General features: G+C 37.6%; 1 non-coding gene across 1 annotated transcript; it reads left to right on the plus strand.

The window, feature by feature from the left end:
- The first annotated feature begins 10678 nt into the window (after positions 1-10678).
- On the plus strand, positions 10679-10879 carry LOC113530233 (small nucleolar RNA U3). The gene has a single exon (XR_004579042.1). It is a non-coding gene; the product is annotated as a small nucleolar RNA U3 (small nucleolar RNA).
- The last annotated feature ends 3653 nt before the right edge of the window (positions 10880-14532 follow it).

A 14532-nucleotide genomic window follows, 5' to 3' on the forward strand; every position in this document is an offset into this window, starting at 1 on the left:
AAAGCTTTGAAAATACATGATCAAATCATACTGGCTGTAACTCAATTGTACACATTTGAATCTTGAAAATTCAATGAATTTTTTCTTTCAGTGCAGTAAAAGTACAGACAGTATAAAATCTGAACACCTCTAAAACTGTAATTGTAAAATACTGAAGGTACAACAAAGGTAGACAGGGTGTGACCAGACAGTGCTAAATGTTAAGCTAGGCTAAATGCTAATACTATCCGCACACTGAATGAAAACCAGACCACAAAGGTCTATTAAAATATGTATTTGTTATTTTAAACTTGCATGGTGGAAAAAAAACACAAAGATCAGTGAATTAAAACAGACCAGTGAGCAAACATTTCAGCCCATAGCCGTCTTCAGTGCTGACATAACTGACAATAGTTCATCTGTTTTACAGACAAATAATTGAATATGGAGACCAGATGAGCTTCATCAAGAGGAATTCCTAGTTACAGAGCTCAGTTCCAGAAAATATAATATAGAAATACATCACAAAAACACAAAAACTACACCAAAAAATTACAAACGAGGTCTACCATATAATCAGTTCTCAAGACTTTATCATATTTGTTCCAATATAGATAATTTTGAAGCTGAAGCTCAGATTTTTATATAGTGATTTTAGGTCAAATGAATACCCCATCAATTGGTTGGACACTGCACTTGATAGTGTTCATTCTTCATCCATGCCAGAAAAGACCCATCAGATCCCTAAGATCAAAAGGAATTTTTCATGTGTTTTCAAATCTAGATTTAGTCCTTTGGGTTCAGAGACTAAAAAGATCATTTATAATCACTGGCATATTATTCAAATTGACAGTGAGTTGATGGGTATATTCACGATCCCCTTTGTGTATTTCTTCTAGGAATCCAAAGGGATCCTCAGGGATAGATTGGTGCATGCTGATACGTCCTTCATCTCCTCTTGCAACCCTCATCGATGCCCAGGGAAATTTTCCATGTAACAATTGTTCTCATTACATCAAATGTACATTTTTTACACATCTGCATATTTCCAAAACCTATAAAATTAAGTAATCGATTACTTGCAAAACTACATGTCATATACACTGCCTGGCCAAAAAAAAAGGTCGCTGTTTGGGTTTAAATAAGCAAATACTTAAGAGCCTATGATTGGATCATTACTGCAGTGATTAATATGTTTCAGCTGGCAACAATTCTTTTAACCTTAACTGATGCAGTGTGTAGCTTCTCATTTCTTAAACAACCATGGCAGATTACGTATCCCATGGTCATGGAAAAGATGTTACTGAAGGGGAAAATTGTTGGCCTGCATCAAGCAAAGAAAACAACTAAGGAGATTGCTGAAATCACTGGAACTGGGTTATGAAATGTCCAGTGCATTATTAAAGCCTGGAAGGATAGTAAGAGCATTTCCACACGCACAATGTGATGAGAACTTGGACTAAACAGCTGTGTGGCCACAAGAAAGCCATTTGTTAGTGAGGCTAATCAGAAAAAATGACTTCAATTTGCTAGGGAGCATAAAGACTGGACTGTGGAGCAATGGAAAAAGGTCATGTGGTCTGATAAAATCAGATTTACCGTATTGCAAAGTGTCAGGGTAAGAAGGGAAATGCATGAAGTGATTCACTCGTCATGCATAGTGCCTACTGTACAAGCCTCTGGAGGCAGTGTTATGATCTGGGGTTGCATCAACTGGTCAGGTCTAGGCTCAGCCTCATTGTGTGGCAATAAAATGAAGTTAGCTGAGCACCTGAATGTACTGAATGACCAGATTATCCCGTCAATGTACTTTTTCTTCCCTGATGGCACAGGCATATTCCAGGATGAAAATGCTAAGATTCATCAAGCTTAACTTGTGAAAGAGTCGTTCAGGGAGCACGAGGAATCATTTTCACACATGAATTGGCTACCACACAGTCCTGACTTTAACCCCATTGAAAGTCTTTGGGATGTGCTGGAGAAGACTTTACGGAGTGGTTAGACTCTCCTGTCCTCAATGCAAGATCTCAGCCAAAATTTAATCTCTGGATGGAAATAAATGTTGTGAAGTTGCATAAGGTTGTTGAAACAATGCCAGGACGAATATGTGCCGTAATCAAAGCTAAATGCAGTGCAACAAAATATTATATTGTTCGACTTTTTTTTAGCCAGGCAGTGTATATATACATATACCGGTCAAAAGTTTTAGAACACCTTCATTTTTCCAGTTTTTATTGAAATTTACACAGTTTAATGTCTCAATGTACACTGAAATTAAAGTATAGAACAATTGGAAATAAAAAAAGAAATCACAGAATCGTTTTGTTTAACAAAATTTAAGCTAAATTTTTGACTCATCAAAGTAGCCACCTTTTGCAGATATAACAGCCGAACACACTCGTGGCATTCTTTCTACAACGAAAGTCAAATATTATTCTTAAAGTTCTACCCAACACTGTTGCAGAAGTTCCCACAAATGTGGTGCACTTGAAGGTTGCTTTGCTTTCACCCTTCTGTCCAGTTCATCCCAAACCAGCTAAATGGGGTTTAAGTCTGGAGACTGTGCTGGCCATTCCATGATTTGAAGGCTATCGTCTTGTTCTTTTCTAGTTCTGACACAGCCTGGAGGTATGTTTTGGGTCATTATCTTGCTGTAGGATGAACCCCTGACCAACTAGACATATACCAGAGGGTATTGCATGGCACTATAAAATGCTGTGGTAGTAGTTTTGGTTCAGGGTGCCAGTAACTTTGTGCAAGTCGCCGACTCTGGATCCAGCAAAAGAGCCCCAGACCATCACGCTTCCTCCTCCATCTTTGACAGTTGGTGTCACACACCGAGGAAACATCCTTTTGCCTACTCGACGGCGTACAAAAAAACCCTGCGTGATGAACCAAAGATTTTAAATTTTGGTTCATCAGTACATATGACCACCTTCCAGTCTTCAGTAGTCAACTGGCGGTGCTCCATGGCCCAGGCAAGCCTCTTTTTCTTATTTTGCCATCTTAGCAGTAGCTTTCTTACTGCCACTCAACCTGTCTAACCTGCAGCTCGAAGTCTTCTCCTCACAGTTGAAACTGAGACTTGCTTACTTTGACCAGTGATAAGCTGTGATCATTCTATCATTCTATCACGCAAGCTGTTGACTCTCAGAAACTTGTCTTCTGATTCTGTTGTGGCTTTGGGTCTACCAGACGTCTTCCTGTCAGAGTTAGTTTCCAAGTGCCTTTTGATAGTGTAGGAAACTGTACTCACTGACACCTTGGCTTTTTTTTGCAATTTCTCTAAAGGAAAGACCTATACCTTTAAGGGTTATAATGGTCTGTCTGTCTTCCTTTGTTAACTGAGGGTCCTTCCTCATAGGAGAGGGGGTGATCGTGAGAAGAAATTATTGCAAAGAGAGGCTTTTTGGATTTTCAAACTAAACTCATTAACCCCTAATGGCTCGAATGAAGAGTTGGATTTTTCATATTTTCATTAATTTTTCTTTTTTTTTGTAATTTTACATTGTAGATTTTGCAACTCTGTGGTGTAGTTTTTGTGTTTTGTGGTGTATTTCTATATTATATTTTCTGAAACTAAGCTCTGTAACTAGGAGTTCCTCTTGAGCAAGCTCAGCTGGTCTCCATCTTCAATTATTTGTCTGTAAAAGGGATGAACTATTGTCAGTTAGGTGAGCATTGAAGAAAGCTATGGGCTGATCTTTGCACTTTTTTCATTATGCAAGTTTAAAATTATATATATATATATATATATATATATATATATATATATATATATATATATATATATATATTGATAGACCTTTGTGGTCTGGTTTTCATTCAGTGTGCGGACAGCCTTTGCCTTGGATTTTGAACACTTTCTTGCTTCAAGGACCTGAGGATATATTTATCTCATTTGAGCACAACTATTCCTATTCCTTAAATGCTAATGCTAATCAGTAGAGGTACAGTCTACGGCAGATACAACAAACTAAACAGAGTGACACAAGACAATACTACATGCTAAGCTAATTACTAGGCTAAATGCTAAAGCAAATCACACAGCAAGAAAGAGAATAAATAAACAACAGACAAGACAAGGAATCAGCGAGGTAACACATGGGTAGGTGCAAGGACTTGCAAAGAGAGTCTGAGAAGAGGTGTCTTATATACACTTTAGTAATGAACTTAGAAACCAGCAGCAGGTGTCAGTACTCATGAGAGGCAGAGCACTGGGGTTATGCTGCCAAGGACAGATACATGAAAGAAACCCCCTCCCAAACACCGCTCCGTAGGCACAAGATAGACAAACAGGAGGACGACCACGGGGTGCAGAATTGTACAATCAGGACACTGGCAGTGGAATTCTGCATTTAAGAGGGAGTCCAACACATCTCTGGCAGTGACTCAAGATCTATCCTAAAGACCATATCCTTCCCAATCCAACAAGTACTGGACCTGACCCCATCTCCAATCCAGTTGGAACTCAATCAGTATAACCATGGTTTCTGCGTGTAGAATATTGTGCCTCTGTGTTTAGCTGCTGGTGAGCAGTGCGATGGGAAAAGGGGGAGGTGTGAGCCCCCTGCTGGGCAAACATTTCACACCTTTCCACAATAACATTGGTACAGAGATAAAACGGACAGGACAAGTAAACTTTTTTGGTAGTATACTGTGTATACACTGTATACAACTGCCACAATAAAATTATAACATTTAAACCTACTAGGCTAGGTAAAAAAAAAAAAGAGAAGAGAAGAAAAGAAAAGAAAAGAAATACTTATGAAAATCTGCAAGTTCTTAAATCTCTGAGTGTCTACTTTCATATGATCCATTAACCACTACTGTGGAGTGTGACATCACAAATAATTCATTTCAGGTTCAGTGCTGAACACAGGCACCCCCAAAACAGGTGGAAATTCCATTTTTTGGCCTCTGGTAAAAAGAGTTAAGCCCAGATAGTCAGTGGCATTTTGAGATGATCTTGTTTGCGCATGTTGCAGGAGTCGAACTGGCTGGCTCACGTGTTCAGAGGCGTGCTGAAGATGCGAAGTCACGAATCTTGATTTCTCGAAGCAGGATTGGTGAACTGTGGAATGATCTCGGCAGGATTCTTGCGAATCCATTCGTCCTGAGGAAAAATAAATGTCGAGACCTTGATCAGAAGAGTTCGTGCGTTACTTTCAACCGTTTCGGCAGTGGTCATGTTTAACTTTCAAGTAAAAATAAAGTAATAAGAAATCTTAAGTTCTGGTAATTTTCCTCTGTTTTATTAAATATTATAAATTGTGCTTGACTGACTGACAGAGAAATTTTGTTGTTACTAATGGAAACCTTGTTTTTATTAAAACAGTTTGAACATAACCCATGCAGACACTAACGGTTACATTGGCAATGACTTTTAAAAGACCTTGCACCCAAAACGGGCTGGACTCTGAACAACCATTGCCATGGTTGATTACCTTGATTTGAAGTGCACAGAACGGTTCGTGCGTTACTTTAAAGTAACTTGCAAGTAAAAATAAAGTAATAAGAAATAAAAGATGTGAGATTGGAAACGAGATTGTCCCTTGGAGGCTTTTATCCCAGGGAAGTCTCAGGTGGAGTCACCTTCCCTCTTCTTCCATAAGGAAGTGGCATCTCTAAACACAAACATGTTTTTTTTTTTTTTTTTTTTTATCATGTAATTGTAATTAATATTAATACAATTTATTAAATTATATAAATTATAGTAATTTATTGAATTATTATTTAATAAATAATAAATTATACAAAGCCCCTCAAATTCTGGCTTGTGTCAGAAATGACTAATATCCTGCCATGTTTTTCTCAGGAGATTACAACATTACTAAACTACTGTTTTTCTTCCACAAATGCCACTTCAGAGGGGATTCACTCAGAGGTCACAGTAGAGACCTACTCACAGAAGAGTTTCCCAGTGGTTTAAGTATGTATTTCTGTATTGCATTCTGGGTTTTGTAGCTTTCAGGTAAAAACAGGAAAACAATATAAAACAATTTATCTAACATGCCTTGTGCAACTTTGTGGATTACGGATGATTATGCATGTTAACATGGCATGCTGGGACATGGAGTTCTTGGTTTGTTTTGTTTTGCATTCTGAGTTGCTTTTCTGCTCACCACAGTTGTCCTTACAACTGGCTATTTGAATTACCATAGCCTTCCTGTCAGCTTCTACCGATCTGGCCATTGTCCTCTGACCTCTCTCATCAACAAGATGTTACTGGCTGTAGAATTGTGTTCTCTTGATGTTTTTGTTTTTCACACCATTCTGTATGTTCTGTATGGCTATTGACTGTTTTGCACGAAAAGTCCCAGAGATCAGCTGTTTCTAAAATACCAGCCTGTCTGGCACCAGCTGGGATCATGTTGTTTCACCTAAGATTCCCTGCAACATAATGATGGCACCAAATAGGACAATTTGAGAGCCCAAGGAGCACAGAAAATTTCCACTGACAATATGCCAAAAGTGATCAAGTGCTGCATTCAATCTATTCAATTATTCTAATTCATATTCAAAATACATTTCATTCCATGATGGTCAAAACAGATTAAATGCAATAGTCAGCTTAATTTAGACTACCATCTCAGAGCCAGATGTATGTATGTAAGAAGGCACATTGCAGCACTCAACTCGATATGCCCCAATGTACACTAACAGTACATCTGTAATTAACATTCCACTTAAGTACAGTGGAATTGCACATCTCCTCTTTGACCTACATCATGGGTTAATTGATCACACTGACATGGCAACACTGTTCAAACTATCATCATTTTTTGCAGTTTAACACCCTACATGTCTTTACAGCATGCTGACCAAATCTGATATTAATCCGATTAACCCTCTGTGTATTAAAAAGTTTGATAATCCCCACTTTCTCTTGCCAGGTCAGGGCATCATGACAACGAATATCTAATCTCATGTGTATGTAACTATGCACCCTCTTTTAACATGCATGGTAAGAATATGATAAAACATCTAGGAGGAATGCTGAAAGTTTTTAATTATAAGCCTCACTCGAGTCATGTGTATGTCACTATTTCCCATTATTTAACATATATATGAATGTTCAATCACATCACAAAATGTACAGTGGAATTATGTCACACTTCCTGTTCATGTGATGTGACATATTAAGTACATTGCCAGTGAAACACCATTTAACCAAATCAAAAATTCCTTTGAAATTTAACATGAAGGATACACCTATCAGTCATAACATTAAAACCACTGACAGGTGAAGTGAATAACATTGATTATCTCTTTACATTGGCAACTGTCAAGGGGTAGGATATATTAGACAGCAAGTGAACAGTCTGTTCTCAAAGTTGATATGTTGGAAGCAGGAAAAATGGGCAAGCATAAGGATCTGAATGACTTTGGGCCAAGGGCCAAATTAGAATGGCTAGACAACTGGGTCAGAGCATCTCTAAAACGGCAGGTCTTGTGGGGTGTTCCCGGTATGCAGTGGTAAGTACCTACCAAAAGTGGTCCAAGGAAGGACAACCAGTGAACTGGTGACAGGCTCATGGATGCCCAAGGCTCACTGATGCATGTGGGAAGCTAAGTTTAGCCCGTCTGGGCTGATCCCACAGAAGAGCTACTGTAGCACAAATTTGCTGGATATGATAGAAAGGTGTCAGAACACACAGTGCATCACAGCTTGCTGCATAGCCGCAGACCAGTCAGATTGCCCATGCTGACCCCTGTCCACTGCCAAAAGCGCCTACAGTGGGCATGTGAGCATCAGACGTGGAGCAGTGGAAGAAGATGGCCTGGTATGATGAATTATGCTTTCTTTTACATCATGTGGATGACCGGGTGTGTGTCCGTAGCTAACCTGGGGAAGAGATATCACCAGCATGCACTATGGGAAGAAGACAAGTCAGCGTGATGCTCTGGGCAATGTTCGGCTGGGAAAGCTTGGGTTCTGGCATGCATGTGGATGTTACTTTGACACATACCACCTACCTAAACATTATTGCAGATTATTGCCCCTTCATGGCAACAGTATTCCTGAATGGCAGTGGCCTCTTTCAGCAGGATAATGCACCCGCCCACACTGCAAAAAATTGTTCAGAAATGGTATGAGGAACATGACAAAGAGTTCAAAGTGTTGACTTCCCCAGATTTCAATCCAATCGAGCATCTGTTGGATGTGCTGGACAAACAAGTCCGATCCACGGAGTCTCAACGTACAGGACTTAAAGGATCTGCTGCTAACGTCTTGGTGCCAGATACCACAGGATATCTTCAGAGGTCTTGTGGAGTCCATGCCTTGATGGGTCAGAGCTGTTTGGTGGCACAAGGGGGACCTACACAATATAAGGCAGGTGGGTTTAATGTTATGGCTGATTAGTGTATATTGACATGATGCTGACCAAATTTTGTATGATCTGATGAGCAATCTATGAGGAGGATCTAAAAGGTGACATCTACTGTAAAATACTTCCCACTGATAATAACGTGCTACTGGCATGTTCAATAGCTTATGCATGAACATTGAACATTCATGTGAATTTTGGGCCACTGTACAGTGTATAGTGGAATTATGCTTCATTTCCTGTTTGTGTGGCTATTTAATATCATAGATATCTTGACATCATCCTGACCAATTTTGGTATGATTTAGATGAACTATTTAAGATACCTGTCAAAACACACAAAATCCAAAATTGCAAACTAAAGAGAAAAGGTTTATCAAGGTTTGGGATGATAGCTCTATGCTACCTGTGTGAAATGCCTGCTGAAAGCTGACTGGCTGAAGGGGCCATGGTTTTAAAGTAGTTAAGTAATGAGTAAAAATTCAGACACAGATTAGCACCGTATCAAATTTCAGCTCAAAAGGACTTTTGGTTCCTGAAAAACAGCTAATTGAACCTAACCCTCACCCCTTTCAATGATCATTCATTAGAATGGATTGACATGGTGGCCATATTGTTTACAAATGTCAACATGTTATTTGATAATTTTTGAGTTTGACACTTCAATCATGAAGATGGGCCAAAAATCCTATGACTAGTTCACAAAAGTACATTTAGCATATTATGCAAATTATCACAAATTTAAGTGGGCAAAGCTAAAGGTTCCAAAAGGCATTTTATTTTAAAATGAGAGAAACCACATTCACTGTACAACTTATTTTCCAAGAGGTATGCTTGTTTTTGTGTGCATGTGAGATTGCATCAGTTACTATCCTGATTCAAACCTACCATTTAAGTTTTTATCACAATACCTCAGTGGAAACCCTCTCAAATGCCTCCTGAATACTTATTAGCCTATGACAGCCATAGTTTTTAAGTCCTTATATAAAATCCACTTACAGATTATCACATAGATGCACCATACCAAATTTTAGCTTGATTGGACCTATAGTTCCTGAGAAACAGCTATCTGACCTTAGTTCTGCCCCCCTTTGTATGACCACACCCCAAATTTTTCACATGAGCTCAGAATCTTATACAAGATACATAGAAACCATAAAGAAATCATACATGAACAAACTTTTTTGTTCAAGTTTTCTGATAATAGCCCAATGCTAGTTGTTTAAAATACCTGTTAAAATCTGATTGGCTGAAAGTAGTCATGTTTTGATGTAATTCAGTGTTTAAAAATCCAGTTATAGATTAGCAGATCAATGCAGGACACCAAATTTCAGCTCAGTTGGACTTTTGGTTCCTGAGAAACAGCTATTTGAACTTAACTCCAACCCCTATGAATATGAATATGAATTTTGGGATCGCGTAAGTTACTAGTGGGCCACTACCTTAACCTACCATTCAGTTTTCATGGCAATAGTTTATTGTTAACCCTGCCAAATGCCTGCTGAAATCTGATTGTTTTATGTTTTATAATTATTTAGGTCATCATCAAAAATCCACTTACAGATTAGTACGTAGCAGCATACCAAATTTCAACTCGACTGGCCTTACGGAAGAAGCTATTTGAACTTAAACCCCACCCCCTATGTATTACCATACCCCAACCTTCAGACATTCTCAGAACATGTATTTCCAGTTTTATTCAAATCCATATGATCAATCATGTATTACAGCTATTTGAGTAACCAGCTCCTCCTCCTTAGAATTGACTGACATACTGTCAATTCTGTCATGATGCTGACAATCGTGATCAACATGATCAACATCAGTCAGTCAAGTGGTACAGCCTGTAACACCATTAAGAATATTCATGAGAGCCTCAAGTTCTGCTCATGCATGAGCAGGAGGATGACCAAGATGATGAAGAACAAAACTGGTTTGAATCAAAACTGTTATTGTCTCTAGTTTAAGGCTGTGTGTTTGGGTCTAATGAGCAAGATGTTACTGAGAAAGGAGCCATGTGCTATGAAGACCTTGAATTACTCCATAACATTTATTATCTAGCAGCCTCACGGTGAACCAGCAGAAGGTCACACAGGCATAAGTTCAAAGCAAATGCTAGTTAATTAATACAAAAATAAAGGATTGCTTATTCTAAGTGATATAGAATTTAGACTTGCCGGCTTGATGGCTATTATTTCTAAGTAGGAAACAATTTTCTGTTTTTATTCAATATGAATGTTGTTTTTAGGAAACTCTGTGTGGATAGCTGTTCATTTTCATGTATGTTGTGTGTAGAATCTAAAACCTGCCATCTTCTGGATCTGTGTGTTACTTGACGTGCTTGACTGTCTGAGGCACTCTGAAGTTAAAACTATACTTTCTATAGCATCTAACTAGGAAATGTGATTTGTAAGTGTTAAGTCTCTCTAATCACAATGATGAGTTTTGATATACTCTTCTGAGCATGACTTGGATTTTGGCTAATGATTATTTCATGGGCTTTAATCATTGATGAATGTTGTCTGTTTCTTGTGAAGCATGTGAAGAAGAGTATATGATCGGAGTGATTAGTCATCTTTTTGTAGAAGGATAAAGTGCTTTTTTAGTAGTATTTTGACTCCTGCTGTACCAAGTGATAAGCGATGTATTGTTCTATAACCCAGCCTGCCTCATAAATAAGTTTATAAAGTATGATTAAGCTACTTTTAGTATGTAGTTGTTATTTTTTGTTGAAAAGGGGTAAATGGGAGGTGGTGCTCAATAGGTAGTAGTATATTCAGGAAAGTGTGATAACCAACGGGCTACTGCTAATAAGCAATTAATTTGCTTTGTAAGTAAGTTATTGCTGGAGCAAATAGATTATTCAAGTAACAGAAATGACCCAACAGATGGGGATTTTCTGAGTTAGTGTTATACAATGACATACTATCAATATACAATCAACTATACATGTTAGAGAGTTTACAGAATATACAGAAGAAGAACAGTGCCAGTGTGAACAGCAACAGGAGGCAGAGATCAACTGTAGATCTTTCAAAATTGCACTGAGCCAAATAACTGAAGTTAGCAACACCACAAATAGCTAACATAATGTTGGTTACAATGTAACAGGATTACTTTTGTGTAAGTGACATTCCTAGCCATCTAGTAGTTACATGAGTGAAGACAAATATTTACTAGTGGACAGTAACTAATTCTCTTATCTCAGTGTGTGTCCCTTTATTGAGGTGGAGTTTTTCTCCATGCTCTGCTTTGTACTAAATATAAATGTGCTCACTGTTTTCTTTTCTATCTTTTTCAGGCAAGGACCCATTAACTCTCCTTTTGAATCACCTTCATAGTTCTCCAGGTTTAAGTACTGATTGTACACTTACAAATATCCTTTTTTTTGGTGGTGTATAGACCTCTTTGGTGTTTGAAAACTGCAGAGTGTGTCCTCACTGCAGCGCAATGACTTATTGGATTAGACCCCATTTACATACTAGATGTTGGAACCCTAACCGTAGATGAATTACTTAGCGACATACCATCTCTGCCATCGGCACGTGTGTTACAACATCCAGAACGTAGTGGATCTAATTCAATACATTGTCGTGCTGCAGGCTGCAGTGAGGACCTCTTGAAATGGCAAGAAATGTGCACACATCCTGGTTGCAAAAAGACCTGATTAGCCTAGCATCCTGTCACTGCTTGGTTTCACTCAGAGATCAGGATTTGTTGATCACAGTAGGGATTGCCAATGGATCTCAGTGTGTGTTATGTGTAGAATCTAAAATCTACCATCTTCAGGATCTGTGTGTTATTTGAAGTGTTCGACTGTTCGAGGCAGTTGGAATTATGATTTTTTTTCTGGGTTCTTTTCTGTACTGTGAAAGTAAGTGGTTTGCAAGTATTGAGTTTCTCTAATCGCAGTGATGAGTTGTGGTGTAGTTTTCTAGATGTGAATCAGATTTTGGTTGTTATTTTTTTTTTCTTTTAGTCATGAATAAGTGTTCTCTGTTGCTTATAAGGTTTGAGAGGAAGAGTATGTGATCAGAGTGATTAGTGTGTGAGTGATGATCATAATAGCGTTATGTGCAAAGTGTTAAAAGTGTTGCTGGAGATTTTAACTAGTTTCCAAGAAGTTTGGAAATCTTGTTTAATGCCTGTTATTGTGAGAGTTAAGGAATAAAGCTTGAGCATATTAGTTTTTCAAACATGTGTTGTACTTGTTCACTCTTGTTGTTGTTAGTGGTGTTTGTCACATAATAGTAAATGTTTATGTGTCGTCTTAAATTTTGCTATCTTCAATTGTTGTTTAATTAAAGTGTTTGACTGAAATGAATTTAATGGGTCATGCTTTGTTTGCAGGGATTATTTCTGTGATATGTAAGTAGGAAATGTATTTTGAAAGTTTTAGTTCAAGTCATTTTTGTTTTTAGGATAGTCTATGGGGATAGCTTTCATTTTTTGTGTTATGTGTAGAATCTAAAATCTACCATCTTCAGGATTTGTGTGTTATTTGAAGTGCACGACTGTCTGAGGCAGTAAGAAGTTAAGGCTATTCCTTTTAGACCTGAAGTAAAGGCTACTTTCGGATGCTTTTGCTGATGTAGTGTCTAAGTAAGGAATATATTTGGGAAGTATTATGTCTCTTTAATTACAACAAGGAGCTATTGGTTGGGTTTTGCCTTAGGGTTTTTGTTTTTCATTATTTTGATGATTGGGTTATTTGTTTCTTCTGCATGTTTAGAGGAACAATACATAATCAGAGTATTTAATGTGTTATTGGTTAAGGTTTGTATAATATGGAAAGCTTGAATGTTTTATACCTTTTAGTGGGATTTTTTTGTACTACAGTGATATGACTTGGTCCACAGTGTAGCTAGGTTCAACTAGGCTATTTATGTGGTGTAGTTGATTTTTTTTATTTTTGATAATATGTCTGAAAAGTCAGAAACCAATAAGAGTACCAAAAAGTACTATCTCTACCCATTCATCCACTGTTAATTTGATTTTTCACCTGTAAGGAAAAAATAAATATAAAACTCAGTAAATAAATAAGCAAATAAATAAAATCAAGTATGGTAAATTTAACTTCCATTGGTTCCTGTATAATAATCCATTTGTAGAAGGGTTTTTGAGGCTGGTTGCTCTCAAGGTTTCTTTTCATTTCATCTCAGGGAGTGTTTCCTCGCCACTATCACTTCTGGTTTGCTCATTTGGGATCTAAATCTACATCCCAAACATGTAACATGCTTTGTGTTAACATTTATTGCTAAAAGTGATATATAAATAAAATTGACAGTTTTGTTTTGTTCAAAAAGTGATTTCTCATGATTGGTAATGAACTGTGCTTAACATTTTCTGCTGTTTTGTTTTCAATTGATAGTCACACTATTACACCAGTTCTCACTTATTTCTTAACATATTTGATCGTAGTAAATGTCTATGTTTGTGTGTAGTCTGGAAAAGCTGCTCTTCATGGTTTGTTTCTTAATGCAAATGAACATCTATGCACACAGACTATCCCAAAAAATGAAAATGATGTGAATTTATTTTGAATAAAAGCAGAAAATTGCTTTTTATACGAATGAATGAACATTCCCATCATGCTTTGCGCCCACAGGGCTGAGTTACTTCTGCAGTTAAAGGATCCTGCAGTTCCTCGATCAAATATCAGGTGGAAGAACATACACAACTTTAGAACCATTTTTTTCTAGGTCATCACATGGACAATGACAGAGTTTTGTGATTTTGTCTTTATACACCACCACAATGGATTTGAAATAAAACAATCAAGATGTGATTGAAGTGTAGACTTTCAGCTTTATTTTAAGAGGTTCCACAAAAATATGGCATTTACCATTTAGGAATTACAGCCATTTTCAGCAAAGTACCTCCATTTTCAGGGGCTCAAAGGTATTTGGACAAAGTGACATAATTGCTGCTGTAGATAATAGCCGTGGTGCATATCAATAATAACCTCTCTGCCTATTTTAACCTGCAAAGAGGTACAAGACAAGGTCGTCCGATGTCCCCGCTATTGTTTGCGATTGCGATTGAACCGTTAGCAATACAGAGGGATATTAATATTAAAGGAATTTGTATAGGTGATCAGAAGTGTAAAGTATCACTTCATGCAGACGATTTATTATTGTTCCTGTCAGACCCTTTATCAAGTCTCCCTAGACTACTGGATATGTTAAAGAAATTTGGTAAGATATCCAGCTGCAAAGTGA

Source organism: Pangasianodon hypophthalmus, chromosome 10 (genome assembly GCF_027358585.1).
Source record: "Pangasianodon hypophthalmus isolate fPanHyp1 chromosome 10, fPanHyp1.pri, whole genome shotgun sequence".
Classification (NCBI taxonomy): domain Eukaryota; kingdom Metazoa; phylum Chordata; class Actinopteri; order Siluriformes; family Pangasiidae; genus Pangasianodon; species Pangasianodon hypophthalmus.